Below are 16,525 nucleotides of genomic sequence, written 5' to 3'. Positions count from 1 at the left end.
ATGTGGTTCTGAGGAATAGAACCCAGGGCCTCAAGCATACAAGGCAAGCGCTCTACCACTGAGCCACCTTCCCAGCCCTATAACTAATTTCTAATCTAGTCTATATTTCAAATTTCTGGTTGTTTAGAACTAAGTATAAATGAATGAAAAGAATGAATTTACCCACTTATAATTTTGCTTCACTTTCCTCTTTGCAAATAATAGCTATTAAATAAGCTACACATGCATATAAATTTCTAGATGCATATATAATATTTAGAAAATGACTTTTATTCTGTTAGATCAAATCACTTAATAGATACAGCAAGCTAAACTAACAACAATTCAAATGTTTTTGTTGGAGTGGCAATATTTGATGGTCTGTTTCCAAAGATAACTGCTCACTTTAAGTTCCTTTAGGGCAAGGATTTTGGTTGCTCTTTCTACTCGGTGATGAGCACACTGCCTTAAATATAGTAGTGTTCAATGACTTTTATTGCATAAATAACAGAATATGAAAACATATAAACTAAAAGGAAAATTACAGTTTTGAATGCCACAAACTCTAGAGAAAAATTCCATTGATAGAAATCAGAATTCTGCTTACCCACGGTTCTGGTTTGAAGACCCCCAAATATACCATAACCATAAATTCCAGTGTGGAGTTACTATAATAAGCAATTTCTCTTTTCTATAACACCAAATCAAATAAGCATAGTCTTGGCCAGTTTGGTGTGGCCAGGAGGATGGCTTGATTCATAACATAGATTGGTTTGGATAATGTGCCATGTCTCTTTTCCTCTGCAAATTCTCAACTCTTCTTGAGCAACGTTTTCCCTTTGTCTTTGAGTAGGAGGACTTGTAAGACCACAGACTTCCAGGCTCAATTTTTGTACATCCTGATGAAAATGCTCAATGTTTACTGAAGGTAAACATCTGTGTCTTGGATTGAAACTGAAACAGAGGACTTGAGTTTTGGCGAAGATTTGCTGACATGAGTTGGGTGGTGTATTTGAATTGATGGAGCTGCTTGTAATGTTAAAGTGACAAAACAGAATTATCTCAACTTTGCAGATTGGAGCATCTCCATCTCAGGCCACCGTCAGCACTGTCCCACCTGCCCTTGTCACTTCTGTCTTCTCCCATTATACACTTCTCGGGAGGCTCTGGACTTCTTTTCCTCAGCCTGAAACTTAATTGGTGGTGCTCCTCCTCAAATATTTAGATGTTATAATCCTTCATTGTCTCCATCTTCATCTGTTTCAAGCTAGAGCATAACAGGATTGTACTTATCTAATGGTCAGCATATGAAAAGGAGATCTTATTTATTTATGTTTTTGTTTATTTATTTATTTGGCCAGTAGTGGGGCTTGAACTCTAGGTCTGGGCACTGTTTTTCATCTCTTCAGCTCAAGGTGAGTGCTCAACCACTTGAGACACAGCACAACTTCAGGTTTTTTGGTAGTTAATTGGTGATAAGAGTCTCATCGACTTTTCTGCCCGGCTGGCTTTGAACCACTATCCTCAGATCTCAGTCTCTTGAGTAGTTAGGATTACAGGTGTGAGCCACCAGCACCTGGATTGAAAAAGGGATTTTAAAGGATTCCATGGAACTCCTATAAGAGGCACCATATAGAGTGCTAGCTTTTAGCTGAAGAGCTGAGGGACAGCGCCCAGGCCCAGAGTTCAGCCCCATGACTGCCAAAAAAAAATAATAATGCTGCAAAAGAGGCACCATATAGACATGGTTCCAGTTCCTTTAATTCATTGATAAAAAGCTTGCAGTATTTACCGGGATACATTAGATGTTATAGATATAATAACTAGAAAAGAACACCTGCAACTGGACTGAATATCCTGAGGACATTGATACAAGCTAGTGAAAATTGGGAGAGAGACCAAGGATAGTTGGGTTGAATCTGAGGCAAAAGCGAGCACAGACAGGATTTCCAAGCTGAGTTCTGGCGACGGAGGAAATCGGGTGTGGGAGATAGGTAATGCCAAGGTGGGTGTCTAGGTTTGAATGGGGTAATTTTAGTGGGTTTGCATGGGCATTTGAAAGTAAGTTATAGAGACCAGTACTGATGGTTCTTCAAATAGAATAAACAAATATCACATGAAACACATATATAGATTTATACGTCCTATTAATTCCGTTCAAACTGATAATAAATCTAAGTTAGTACTTATGATGTGAAGAAAGTTAACAGAAGTAATATAGCTTGGTCTTTTTCAATTAAACTATTTTTGCCTTTAAAATTTTAAGTCCAAATTATAATGTTATATATATATATATATATATATTTACAATTACATTATACAGAGTGAATATACATACACACATATATTTACATATGCATATGAATATGACAAATTTTATATATTCATTTATATAGAAACTATATGCTTATATACATACAGTGCACTTAATTTACTAGTTATTCCAACTAACCTATTTTAAATTATTTTTATATCCTAGTTACAACTTTTTTCTGTTTGGAAGATAACAAGTTAGTTTTTCACAGATTCACGGCTTTTGGCAAAATACACAGACTTTAATTTCAAAGACAAGAATTTTATTATTGCAGTAGCAATAAACAGAATATTAAGTTGCTTTTAGCCACACTAGGGTTTGAATTAGCTTTGACCTCTCTAGGCATGTTGACTACTGTTTGAAACACATCCCCAGTCATTTCTGTTTCATTTATTTTAGGGATAGGGTCTTCTGTTTTTGTATAGGTGAATCTTGTACCTAGTCTTCTCAATTTTCTGCCTCTTGATTAGCTGGGCTTACAGGCAGGAGCCAATACTCCTGGCGTGGCATATTAAGATACTTCCATGCTGGTTTCCAACATTCTGAGTCCCAAAACATAATGAAAATATTTATATTTTGCTCATGTGCACAGTAACATACAAAAGGAAAGAGTCCTGAAATCAGGAATCGGAACTTTTTTTTTTTAAATCCTGGACAGTAGCCATTCTCATTATTTATATTTAAGACAAACATACTTTTCACTGTATAAGACAGTGAGCCAATTTAGCCTGTCTTTTGGTAAGGAATATTGGCTCTGTCTTCCAGTGGTCTTTGTTTTAACAGTATTCTTTAAAAGATATCTGGAAAAGTGATAGAAAACATCTTCTTGCAAACATGGAACATGAAAGAAGCCCATGGAGAATTGCCTCTTCTAAAATTATCCATCCTTTTTCCTACATTAGCCTAGCTTCTGCTGAGTTTTCCCATGAGTAGGAGACTTGACTATCCATTCTGATTAATATGACTCACAGAAATTTGGAACCAAATATGCCAAAATTTGTCTCATAAAACATTGAGTTAAGTTTACTATCAACAGGACTTCTAGTAGCAGAATGAGGGCAACCTGGAAGTTTGTACATAGCACAGTTCACCCTCTTCACTTGGCTAGGAAAGTTTCTACATACTCCATTTCCTTTGTGTTTTGGGGATTTTTTTACTTCATATCTTTTGTTTTAATTTCTCTACCTTTCTTGTTACTCATTAGCTGGTGTGTGTGTGTGTGTGTGTGTGTGTGTGTGTGTGTGTGTGTGTTTGTGTGACTTCTGAAAACATGGAAGATGAAACTCATATATTCTATTCATGGTATAGAGCTAGAAGTCATATGTCTTCCTTTGCTATAGTTGTCTTTATGAGTTGAAAGACTTTAAAAAAGCTACCTAATCTTTCAGTAGTGCTATGTTGACATACATTTAAAAAAGTAAAACCTAAATTAAAACTGATTCCCAAATAGCAAAGCCAATGTTAATATTTGCTAGTTTTTTACAGTGTAAGTGCTCCCAGCCGGGTCAGTCTCAAGCTACCAATAAGACACTGACCATGAAACTGAAAGGAGATGTTCATAATGCTTTGTTATGGGATAGGTGATCTGGCACCAGCCTATCACTGAGTCCATAAGTATAAGACAAGAAAAAATAAACATAACCATTACACAAAATTCTCTCTTCTAGGTACTTTACACTTAGGTTACTGAGTGATCTGAGAAGGTTATTAAATATTCTTCCAGATCAGTGGTGGTCAGGTAGCCTCATGAAAGTCCAGGCTATTTTAAGAGGTTTGTCACTAACTTTGGTGTGACTTTTCACCTAAATATCTTTTCTGAAAAGCTGTGGCAGTGAAAATCCAGTCTAATCTTTCTTTATCCTGACCAATCTAGGTACCATTTCTCTTACTTCATTCGTTCACAGCCAATATAGCACTATTAAACACTTCACATCATGTTTCCTCCTCATGAGTTTCTGACTTGATGGTCCACTATCTCTTCTATGCCTGAAGTTTTGCCTATTTCTCATCTTCATTTGTATTTCTTGCATTTATATTCAGTATATTCATCTGATGACTGATGATGATTGTCAATCCCTATGATTATACTAGTCCTTTCTCCTTGGCTTGTGTTCACTGTCTAGTGCTTTGCAAAACAAATCTGATCTGGTGAAGTTTCTGGGTCCTAAACTGAGGTCTGCAAACTGGTCCATGGGGGTAAATTTCACATCATTTACACTAACTTTACGGAAAGAAGTCAAACTTTGCTCAAAGTATGAAGGTTCTCTACAAGAGCCTCGAGAGCTGGCCATCACATTTTCACTTGATTTGTGATTTTATGGCTTAACAGTGCAGTTAGAAACAATAGCAAAAACCACATTTTTGTTTCTTTGTATGTTCCTGCCCCATGGTATAACCCCTGCTTTCACTGTATTTGATGTCAGTGCCCTGCATCTTGAATCTACACTTCTCTAATTTGGGGAGGGGAAGGGAAAAAACAAAATGCTTAAATATGGATACAGGTTGACCCATTGTAACAATGAGATGTACAAGATACTATGTTGAAAAACGAACTTTACAATTTAAGTGTAGTTGTGGAGGTGGGAGGGAAAGGATGGTAGGGGAAAAACAAAGGAGGAGGCAACAATGCTTGATAGGAAATGTACTCATTACCTTGCTCATATAACTGTAACCCCTCTGTACAGTATTTTTTCAATAAAAACATATTATAAAAAGAAAAAGTGCAGTCAGAAAAATCAAATTGGTATATGTACTTGGCAGATCTATTTTGAAATCTATTTCAATGAAGACATAAACTTTTGCATTTGAAAATTCTTTCAGAATGGATTAGATATATGCATTAAAATATGAATAATGTATTATCATAAATGCAGAATGACCTAACCCCAAATTCTTCAAATACTATTTGAGTTCTAGGATATAGAAAGATATGTTACAGACAGAGATTTTCATAAATCAAATAGATGTGTCATGAGGAATGCTGTAAACATTTTAAAATATATAACATTGAAAAATATAAAATACAATTTATTATCTCTCATAATAATGTTTTTAATATATCTATTGTGAAGATACTGTACAGAGGGGTTACAGTTACATGAGGAAGGTAATGAGTACATTTCCTAGCAAGCATTGTTACCCCTCCTTTGCTTTTCTCCTACTATCCATTCTCTCTTAATCTCCCCAAATCCTTCATCCCCCCCAAGTTGTAAATTTTGTTTTCAACATAGTGTTTGGTACATTTCATTGTTACAATGGATCAGCCTGTATCCTTGTTTTGTTATTTCCCTTCCCCTCCCTAAATTAGAAATATGTATATGCAAGATTCAGGACACCCAAATCAAATACAGTGAAAACAGGAGTTATACCGTAGGTGAAGAACACAGAAAAGAAACAAAAAAAATCACATTAAAAACAACAGCGACAAAGAAAAAAATCTCTTGTATCCCTATCCTGGGGTTCATTTTGCTTAGCACCATCTTATATGGTCATATGTACATAGCTTTTGACCTTTACTGCTTGTCTAGTAGGATTATCCTAGTTGTATACTAGTTATTACAAATAAAAGAAACTAAGGGACCTATGTTTCTTTGGGTCTGGCTTACTTCATTTAATATAAAATTTTCCAAGTCTTTCCATTTCCTAACAAATGGGACAGTGTTATTCTTTCTGATGGAGGCATAGAATTCCATTGCACATGTATACCACATTTTCTTGATCCATTCATCTACTGAGGGGCATCTAGGTTGGTTCCATATCTTACCTATGGTGAATAATGCTGCGATAAACATAATTGTGCTGGTAGCTTTAGTATGGTCTTATTTGTGATAATTTGGTTAATGCCCAAAAGTGGGATTGCTGGGTCATAAGGAAGCTCTAATGTTTAAACATAGAGAAAACTTAGTCTAATGATTAATACAAAGATCAATGTTAAGGAATGTGCAAGCCTTACAGCCGTTATGTATTTTTTTCCTACTTTTTCTGTTTGGTTTAATAGTCCATTTTCTACTTAAAGTTTTCTTATTTCAATATTTTGATCTAATTTTCATACTATTTTATTTATTTTATGTTGTATGTTAAAGTAAGTTATACACAATACACAAAATCTTCTTTGATATTTTTAATTTATTTAACCCACCTAAGCTGTAATACTTCAGAATAAAATATGGCTTTGCTCTCTCTCTCTCTGTCTCTCTCTCTTCTCTCCTCTATAGAATAGATTTGAGGTTATTTCACTCTCTCAAAAAAAATGGAAGGTATATATACTGTACTTAGAAATACTACCTACTGTTTGGCACTATGGGAATTCTTTTGGGTTGTTTGGAAGTCAGAAATTCATAGAATTTTAGAATGTATTAAAGCCTTAGAGATTAAAAACAAAATATTTTTTAATGAAGGAGAAAACTGAGCTCCTAAGGGGTGAAAAATAGCAAGATCAATGTTGTGCAATTGGTTAATAACAATACCAGGTCTTCTATTCACATGTCCCTGTATTAAATTTAACAATTTCTCACTATGACCTGACGCTAACACATTATGTTGATATTGAAAATATAGATTAAAATTACATAATTCAACAATGAAAACTAACATTTACATAAAGACAAGATAATATTCTCAAGGAATGTGGAGTTAATTCACACTGAATTTCTTGAAGAAATTGAACTTCTAATGTATGTAGCTGCAGGTCATCAGGTTAAAAAATGAGCCACAGATCTTAAAATCTCAGGGTATTTTGTGAGCAAAAACATTTGAAGTTATACAAATCAGATAAAGATAATCAAATCTCATACCACACTACGTAAATGGATTGCCCCAGGGATCCAGTGCCTCCTTCTCTTTCTCCCTCCCTCTCCCATATGAAGTAAATTGTTGGCCCTTAGAAATGTTTTCACAGTGTATTCAAGATGTTGTTGCCAAAGTCCTATCCCATTTGGCACAGAGCAGGGAACAAATCCCCCAGTAGGTCCACTGCTTTCTACAAGGTACTTGACTCCCACTGTCTCTTCCTTTTTTGGCTTTGGGTAGTGACAGATTGCAGAATCAGACGTTGTACAGAAGTCTTGATAACAACTTAGAAAGATAATCATTGCTTGCTTGCTATGTCTGATTTCTTTTTCTTCTATTTTCTTTACCCTTCTTCTTCCTTCCTTCCTTCCTTGCTTCCTTCCTTCATCCCTTCCTTGCTGCCTTCCTTCGTCTCTTCCTCCCTTCCTCCCTCCCTCCTTTCCTTCCTTCCTCCCTCCCTCCCTCCCTCCCCCCTTCTCTCTCTCTCTCTCTCTCTTTTCTTTTACTAGAAAGTTTATATCTATATTTCCAGGACTTGATGAATGGTTCTTCACAGGTGTCTAGTTCTCTCTGGCAGGGGAACAAGTGCCATCCCTTCAGATGACAAGGCTAACTTTCTTTCACAAGATGGTGCAGCCTTTCAGACACTCTAAGACTTCACTTAGCAAGTGTTTCATATTTGAGCATAATGTAACAATAAAAATCACTTTTTCAATCTCTTGTAAATAATTATTTACATATGTATGAAATCGAGCACGGGGAGAGGAGGGTTGCATTTTCTGTAGCTGGAAGAACACATACGCTCTTGGAATCAGAATTTGGAGATTTTCAGTGATATCTCAGCTGTTTTCCAGCTTGAATGCAAGTCACTTAACTTCTATGCCTCAAAGTGAGGGCCATAACACTTTGCCTGTTACCTAGAAGTCTGTGAATATCAATTGGATTCATGTAAATTGGAAGGCTTTTCTGTAAACTGTATAGTAATAAATAAATGGGTTTTTATCATTACTAACCAAAGAAAATTAGAAAATTAAAATTCACACCATCAGCACCTAGGCTGGTGAAAAATATGAGTTTCAGTTTGCATTCGAATGATTGTGTATTCAATTGTATGTGTTCTGTAATATCACGATCTGTGGAGCATTATATCTGTAATTTTCCACTTAAAATCAGGGCATTCATCTTTTTTATTGTAAAGGTGGGGTAGAGAGGGCTTACAGTTACATAAGTCAAGTAATGAATACATTTCCTTTTGAACAGTGTCACTTCCTCCGCCATTTTCTTCCACTTTTTCTTCTCCCAAGGCCTTCCTTCTAAGTTGTATAGTTAATTTCCAACATAGTATCTATTGAGTATCACTGCTGAATTGGTTCACTCTTTGTCCCACCATTTCTGTACTTCCTTATCCCTTCCCCAAATCAGATAAACTTATATACAAGACAGATGGTATAGAAGTAAAAAAAGTAACATAAGGGAATAAATAAAAGGAAAAAAGTAAAATAACTGCAAACAGTAAAATAAAAAGCCTCTTGTTTGCATTTCTTGGAGTTCATTTCGATAAGCATCATTTTATATGGTCATATGCACATAGCTATTGAGCATTTGTGATCCTCTCCTAAGAATACCCTCATTTATTCTCACTGTATGAATGCTTAGAGTACTGTTTAATTAATCATGTCCAGGTGTAATTGTCTTTTATTATCCATTGGTTTTAGTTGTAGATTTATAGACACATTATTACAAATGAAGGAAACTGCACTGTTTATTTGGGTCTGACACCTCATTTAGCATAATTTTTTCCAAGTCTTTTCATTTCTTTATGAATGGGTAATGTCATTCTTTTTGATGGAAGCATAGAATTCCATTGTCTGTATGTGTGTATATGTATATATATATATATATATATATATATAAAATATTTTCTTTATCCATTCATCTACTGAGGGCCATCCGGATTGACTCCATATTTTAATGGTAAAAAATGCTGTAGTAAACATGGTTGTACTGCTGGCTTTAGTGTGGGCAGGTTTGTAGTCATTTGAGTAAACAGAGCATTAATCTTAATTGACAGGACTAAGTGGCCTGTAGAAAGCATATACATACATGATGATGTTTACTGAAACAGAATTTCTAAAGGAAAATCTCAAGAAAAGACATTTTCAAACCATAGTCATGTTGCTGCCATTATCTTGAAATTTTATAGTGATTAAAAACTAAGGTAAGGGCTGGGAAGGTGGCTCAGCGGTAGAGCGGTTGCCTTGCATGCTCAAAGCCCTGGGTTCGATTTCTCAGCACCACATAAGCAAAAAGAAAAAAGCCGGAAGTGGCGCTGTGGCTCAAGTGGTAGAGCACTAGCCTTGAGCTGAAGAGCTGAGGGACAGTGGCCAGGCCCAGAGTTCAGGCCCCACGACCGGACCCAAAAAAAAAAAAAAAAAAAACTAAGGTAAAAGAATATTGTGTGAGGATACATAAGACATGGGTTCCAATGCTACCTCTGATAAGCCCTGGAAAATGATGGTTTAGAAACTGTTGATGCTGATTAACAAAAATATATACTTTAGTTGTAGTCTTGGGGCTTAATTGAATGCCTGGATGTTGTTCTTGAGTTTTTTTGAACAAGGCTGGTGTTTTACCACTTGAGCCACAGCTCCACTTCCAGCTCTTTGGTGGTTAATTGGAGGTAAGAGTTTTATAGACTTTCCTGTTTGACTGATTTCAAAGCATAATCCTTAGATCTCAGTCTCCAGAACAACTCTGATTACAGGTGTGAGCCACTGGTGTCTAGATAACACTATCTTTTACTAAGCAATTATTCTGGGCCAGATACTATGAAAAGTACTTTTTATATATTTTAAATCCTCTTCATCACTAGTTGCCTCATTTTAAAATATGATTCTCATTTTTAAAATATGAGTGTGAATCAGACCTAAAACTATTAGTATTAAGCTTTACTCCTGACATTCTTTTTTTGTCAGTCATGGGGCTTGAACTCATGCCCTGGGCACTGTCTCTGAGTTTTTGTGCTAGCACTCTACAACTTTGAGTCACTTCCAGGTTTCTGGTGGTTAATAAGAGTCTCATGGACTTTCCTGTCCAGGCTGGCTTCAAACTCAGATTTCAGCCTCTTGAATAGCTAGGATTACAGGTGTAAGCCACCAGTACCCACCTGACAGTCTTATTCCCATGCATATGTAAACTGCCAAACACTCTATGGCCTTGATGTTTTTGTGCCTTGGCTATTTCATGTATAAAATAGAAGAGCTGCTGTAGATGCACATGGGTTCTTTTCAAATCCTATATTTTGTTTATCAGCTTGATTTTTGAAACTGTTTTTGTAATAAAGAATTCCAAAAGCATCACTCTTGTGTTTTATACTACTGGTGTAGATAGGAAATCACATTGCCCAAATTCCCCAGCATATATTTAGAATGTTCGAATCATCTAACCTCTTCTAGTCATTTTCAGAAAATAAGCAAATATTCAAGTAGGGGATTTTTTTCAACACTAAATATGATTAAATAAATTAAAGGTAGTCTTTTAAATTAGCAAACTGAGAGGAAGGAGTTCAAGATTTTAGAAAGCACACTAGCTTTACTAGTGTACAGTCTCATTAAAAAACAACCCTGCTTCGTCAACAATCAAAGAGTAATGTGATTTGGCAAATAAAGTTACTGACACAAAGGAGAAGAAAAATATGTTATTTGGAAGGAAACTTGGAGAATATCAACTCCCATAACTCCATTTTATAGCTAAAGAAAGTTTTTATTTAAGTGTAACTGTGAATAATTGTGGACTTAGGAGTTAGACATATCCATATATAAATCCATGTATTGCTATTAACCAGTTATTTTGCTTTTAGACAACTATTAACTTCTGAGAGGCTCTTTAAAAAAATAACATTAGTACAGGTTGAGTATTTCTTATCCAAAGTGCTTGGGACCAGAAGTGTTTCAGATATTATTTTTTTGTAAGTTTTGAAATATTTCTGTTTACATCATAAAGTATTTTAAAAAATGAGACCAAAATCTAAATACAAACTTATTTGCATGTGTATTATATGCAGAACCTAAAATTTTAATAAAATATTTTTAATAATGCTGTATATTTTGACTGTAACATATCACATCAGATCAAAGTGTGTAGTATTACTCATTTGGCTCCATGTTCACCCAAGTTTTCAGACTTTGACCATTTCACACTTCAGATTTTTGTACTACCACTTTACTAAGTTATATGAAATGTAGCTAGAGAAATGTAGGCTGAATCATGAGCATTCAATAAAAGTTAAGTCTCTTCATATGAGGATACTTTATGAAAGCATTCCAGAGGCCACATCACCAAGATTCCTATTATGCTTTTACTCTCACAGTCAACCCTGGTCAGTCCTGATGCCCTATGGAGATTTGGGCAACTTTACAAGCAGACATTGCAATGCTCAAATGCCTACTTCTAACTCGGTGCCACTGTGCAGAAAATGGACAAGAGGTAGTAGGAAAAACCCAAAGTAAGGAACTTTCATCTCCTCAAAAGTAGTTTTGATCTTAATCTTTCAGTTAGTTCCACTTGAGAACTGCGTATAAATATTCTGAAAAAAATGATGTGATCATCTATTATCCTAATGCCATCAGAGATTCACTCAAGAGCTTTAAATGCTTTTACAATTAATTAGCGTTTCAATGATTTTATTACTTTAAGCAGTACTAAAATAACAATGAACAATCATGGTAGTTCATTTGTTCTCCCCTTTCTCATCCTCCGTTTGTTTTATAAGCATTATCATTTTGATTGACCCTCTAATCTATACATATATCATATGCTTCTATGCTTTTAATAAAAGTAGGTAAAAATTTCTATTATAATTTTATCTTCATTATTTGAATATTTCTATTTCACTGAAACCTTACATTTATTTTTCTAAGTAGCACAATGTGATTGGAAAAAGAAAACCTGTTCTGTGTGAAGTTATTTCTTTTTTCTTTCATTTTTTTTGGCCTTGGGTTTATCCCTTGTTGTAACTGTTTTTTTTATTTTGGTACCCTGTGTCTTGTATGCATGTTTATCTTATTTGGGGAAGGGAAGGGAAATAACAAAATGATGAGGCAAAGGACAAAGGGTGAACCAATGCAACAACAATACTGGCGAGACACTCTGTTGGAAATGAACTTTAAAACTCTGGGTGAGGGCTGGAGGAGAGAAGGAAAGTGGGAGAAGGCAAGGGAGAGGGTCACACTGTTTGACAAGTAATGTACTCATTACCTTACTTACGTAACTGTAACCCCTCTGTACATCAGCTTTACAATAAAATATTTAATACCACACACACACACACACACACACACACACACACACAGAGTTATTTTGCCAGTTTTTCTTGTTCTCTGACTCCTAGGTTCTCTGGTTTGTCCCTCTAAGGCTCATGTATTAGAAGCTTGGTCCTTAGTGGAGTAATGTAAATAGTTAGAACCATTAGGGAGTGAGGCCTAATGGTAAGAGATTGGTTACATCATTGGTGTTTTTGGAAGGAATTAAGCCTGGTGCTGGTCTTGATCTTGAATAATGAGTTAGTTACTATGAGTGTGGGATACACACAGACACAGACACAGACACACACCTAGACACACACACACACACACACACACACACACACACACACACACACACATTCAGGTACTACTCAGAATGTTTTTTTCAGTAGACCTTGTTGCCCTTTAAGGTCAACTACTAATTGTTCAAATTCATTCTGTTCCTTAAAGTTCATTATGGCTCTAAAAGCCAAAGAAAATCTCATATTACTCAAAAATAGATGTTCAGTAAATAAAGCCACATTATCATCTCTCAATAATCTTGCCTTACATTAGAACTTGAGCTCAAATGACTAGAATAGTATTTTCTAGGAGGCACAAGATGAAGTGATGATTTTAGATACCTGTAGTAAGGTTTATATAATCACAATTTACCTTTGTTGAATGAGTTATTTTTTTCAGAGTTTCCAATGCTAATATATTCAAAGCAGGAATTTACTCTTGTCTTTCATGTTAAATTAATAATTATCTAGACAAAACTTCTCAGAATTCAAAGCACTTAGCAAGATAACTTTATTTTTCCTGTAACAATTCAGCAGTAGAGCTAATAAAAGGACTTAAACTGATTTAACAATGCCTAATATTTTTGCCTCATGTCTAATGTTTTTCATTTTAGTATGAGAAGTATTACTAGACATTTAAATCTTTCTTCAGTTTTCAGTTAATAAATGTTTTCTGAGAACAAGGTGTGGCTTCTTAGATTTTTTCCTGAAAATGAAAGACTTGGAATTGCTAAGTAAAATTAATTATTCCATTATGATTAACCCCAAAACTGACAAATAAAATTTCCAATTGGCTATCTCTTGTGACCTTAAGTAATCTTCCTTATCTGTCAAGTTACTTTTACATTGCTAAATTATCTTCACTTGAACCTATTCCTATGACATATGTGATAAGCCAAGAACAAACAAAATCAAATGCATATTATCCAACACATCCTGGTTTTCTTATTTTCCATATATATTTTTATTGTAAAAATACTGTACAGAGGGGTAACAGTTACATGAATATGGTAATGAGTACATTTCCTATCGGGCACTGTTACCTCCTCCTTTTTCCCCCCTACCATCCCTTCCCTCCCTCTCTCCCCAACTCCTTCCCCCTTCAATTCTTCCCTCCCCCCTCAAAATTGTAAAGTTCATTTAAAACATAATGTCTCATACATCTCATTGTTAAACTGTATCCTTATTTAAGCATTTTGTTATATCCCTTCCCCTTCCTAAATTATAAAAATGTATATACAAGATGCAGGACACCAGAATCAGATACAGTGAAAACAGGGGTTATACAATGGGGGAAGAACACTCAAAAGAATCACATAGTGCACTATAATGCAACAATCACGAAAATGTTATTGAAAAGTTTTTTTTATGTTCTCAAATAATATTAACTATCTTGTACAAACCTACTTTAAGTAAGTTCAATCCACATTAGTGAACATATATTAAATATACTTCCCCATAACTACCATTACTACACAGGTTTGCCCATTTCTACTGCTTTATTCATACTTTATAAATGCTCATTCAATGGAAGATGACATATACTCAGATACATGTATCTCAGAGTAGATGTAACATAGACATTATATCTACTTGTAGGATATGGGAAGGAACTGTTAGCCAACTCCAACAAGAGTGGTTTTGAAAATTGTTCCATTTGAGACTAAATTACTCAAATGCTTGCATCCATTCTAAGAAATTCTAATTAGTATATATGCATACATATATACAAATATAGATATATATTGTGTAAATATTCATACACACATATATGTACATATATTCAGAGTATTTTTTTGTTTTGTTTCGGTGTGGGTCCTGGGTTTGAACTTGGGGGTTGCATGCTATCCCTGAACTTTTTCTACTCAAGGGTAGTGTTCTAACATTTGAACCACAGCTCTATTTCTGGCTTGCATATGTGTGTGTGTTTTTGTGTGTGTGTGTGTTTGTGCACACACATGTGCACAGATGTGTGTGGTAAATTGGAGATAAGAATCCATACTTTCTTGTCTGAGCTGGTTTTGAGCTGTGATCTTTAGATCTGAGCCTCCTGAGTAGCTAGGATTACAGACATGAACCAACACCAGCATCTGGTTAGAGAATTGTTTTTATATGATGTGCAAGCACATCACATATCAGATATATACACAGAAACATAATGCTATGCAGATTATTATGATTGGCCAAGGTTTTTAGTTAGAATTTTTTAGAATTGTCACTACTTTTGCTCTTATTATTTCTTGTAAGTTTCTTGTCAGTCATTTGCCTCTTCTTTAGGCATATCTTACACTGAATGAGGTAGGCAGAGAAAAGTTGGGCCTACAAAGACAGCAGAATTACTTTATTTAACAAGGTTATTCAAATAATAAAGGGCTGAAGTGGGCATTCAGAATTTAAAAATGTCATTATAGCCCAACTTCATATTTGTACTAGACATAGTAGACTTAGGAGATTCAAAACTTTAACAAATATGAAGAAGTTATAATGCTTCAATTTAACAATGATTAGGAAACATCAATGGAATGGCAATATTGCATAACCATAGATAAGTATCAGCCCTTCCTCTTTAAGGACTTATAATCATCCTTATGCTACAATGAAGGGTAAGAAAAGAATGATACTGTTATTAAGAAAAAAGTAAATAAATATGATAAAAATACAGCAAGATTTTAAAGGAGAGGCCATACTGAGTCAATGAAGAACGTCAGCAAATAATGACATTTGGGTTGATAATTTATGATGAGTAGCAATGATCTATTTAGATGGAAAGAGTATATGGTATTAAAGCAGAGAAAAAGAACTGGAACAAATACTTTGAGATAAAAACAAAAGCATTTTTGACACATATTTCAAATTTCAGCTTGGTTTTAGCAGATGAGCCAGGAACAACATAAAGTGAGTACAATATCAGATGGATATTGATATCATCAAAAGTACTAGTGGGTTCTCCAGATAATCAGCTATTTAGTGACTGAGAAGGAGACCTGAAGGACAATCACACAGGCAACAAGGTAGAGTTAGTACATATCAAAGTCTGAGAATATGTTTTTTGAAGTAGCTGAGTTTGGAGGAAACTAGAAGCAGAATTCAGAAATGACAATGGAAACTACTTCTATCTTTTCCCTATTAGCAGAAGGAAAAGCTATCAACTTAGGAGTATACAGAGAAAAGATGCTGGGGCAGGGCCAGAAGAGGTTGAGTATATTAGGTTTCTTTAGGTGACAATCCATGAATCTCAGAGAGTAGACTGCACAAGACGACAGTGTTGATAAGGCTTAAGTTAGACCAGAGGATGTGCAGATACCACTTGGGGGACATATCCAATTGCTGCTGTGAGAGTAATATGGTAATAATTGGGCAGGTCAGAGAGGAACTGTGAGGCAATTATATCTACATAGGATGTGACTTTAGGTGAGTGGAGCCATTGTAAAGTCTTGAGCAAAATGTCTCTGGCTATTTATGAGAAAGAAATATAAAGGGGTATGGTGGAAACATTAAGTTCATGAAATAAAGGAACAGTGAGACAGTTGATCTAGAGCAAGATATTAGAAGTGGGGATGGATGGGAGTGGTGATGCTTGATCAAGTTCTGGAAATATTAGAGGGTTGAGAGAGAAAGATTCCCTTAGGAATTGGTTATTGAATATAAGGAAAAGAGAGAAGCTATATGCATCTCCAAAGTTTTTGTCCCAAGTAACCAAAAAGGTGAAATTGTTTATTAGCATAAATTATTAAAAATAGTCAGAGCAGCAGGGTCTAGGGAAGACTATTAGGAGTTCTTTCTAAGTATTTCTGATGAAGTTAAATAGACATATAAGTTGGATACAGAGGTCTGCAGACATTGGCAAGATAAAAATCTAT

This window comes from Dipodomys ordii, unplaced genomic scaffold (assembly GCF_000151885.1).
Source record: "Dipodomys ordii isolate 6190 unplaced genomic scaffold, Dord_2.0 Scaffold97, whole genome shotgun sequence".
Lineage (NCBI taxonomy): Eukaryota > Metazoa > Chordata > Mammalia > Rodentia > Heteromyidae > Dipodomys > Dipodomys ordii.
Note: the sequence above shows the minus strand (reverse complement) of the source record.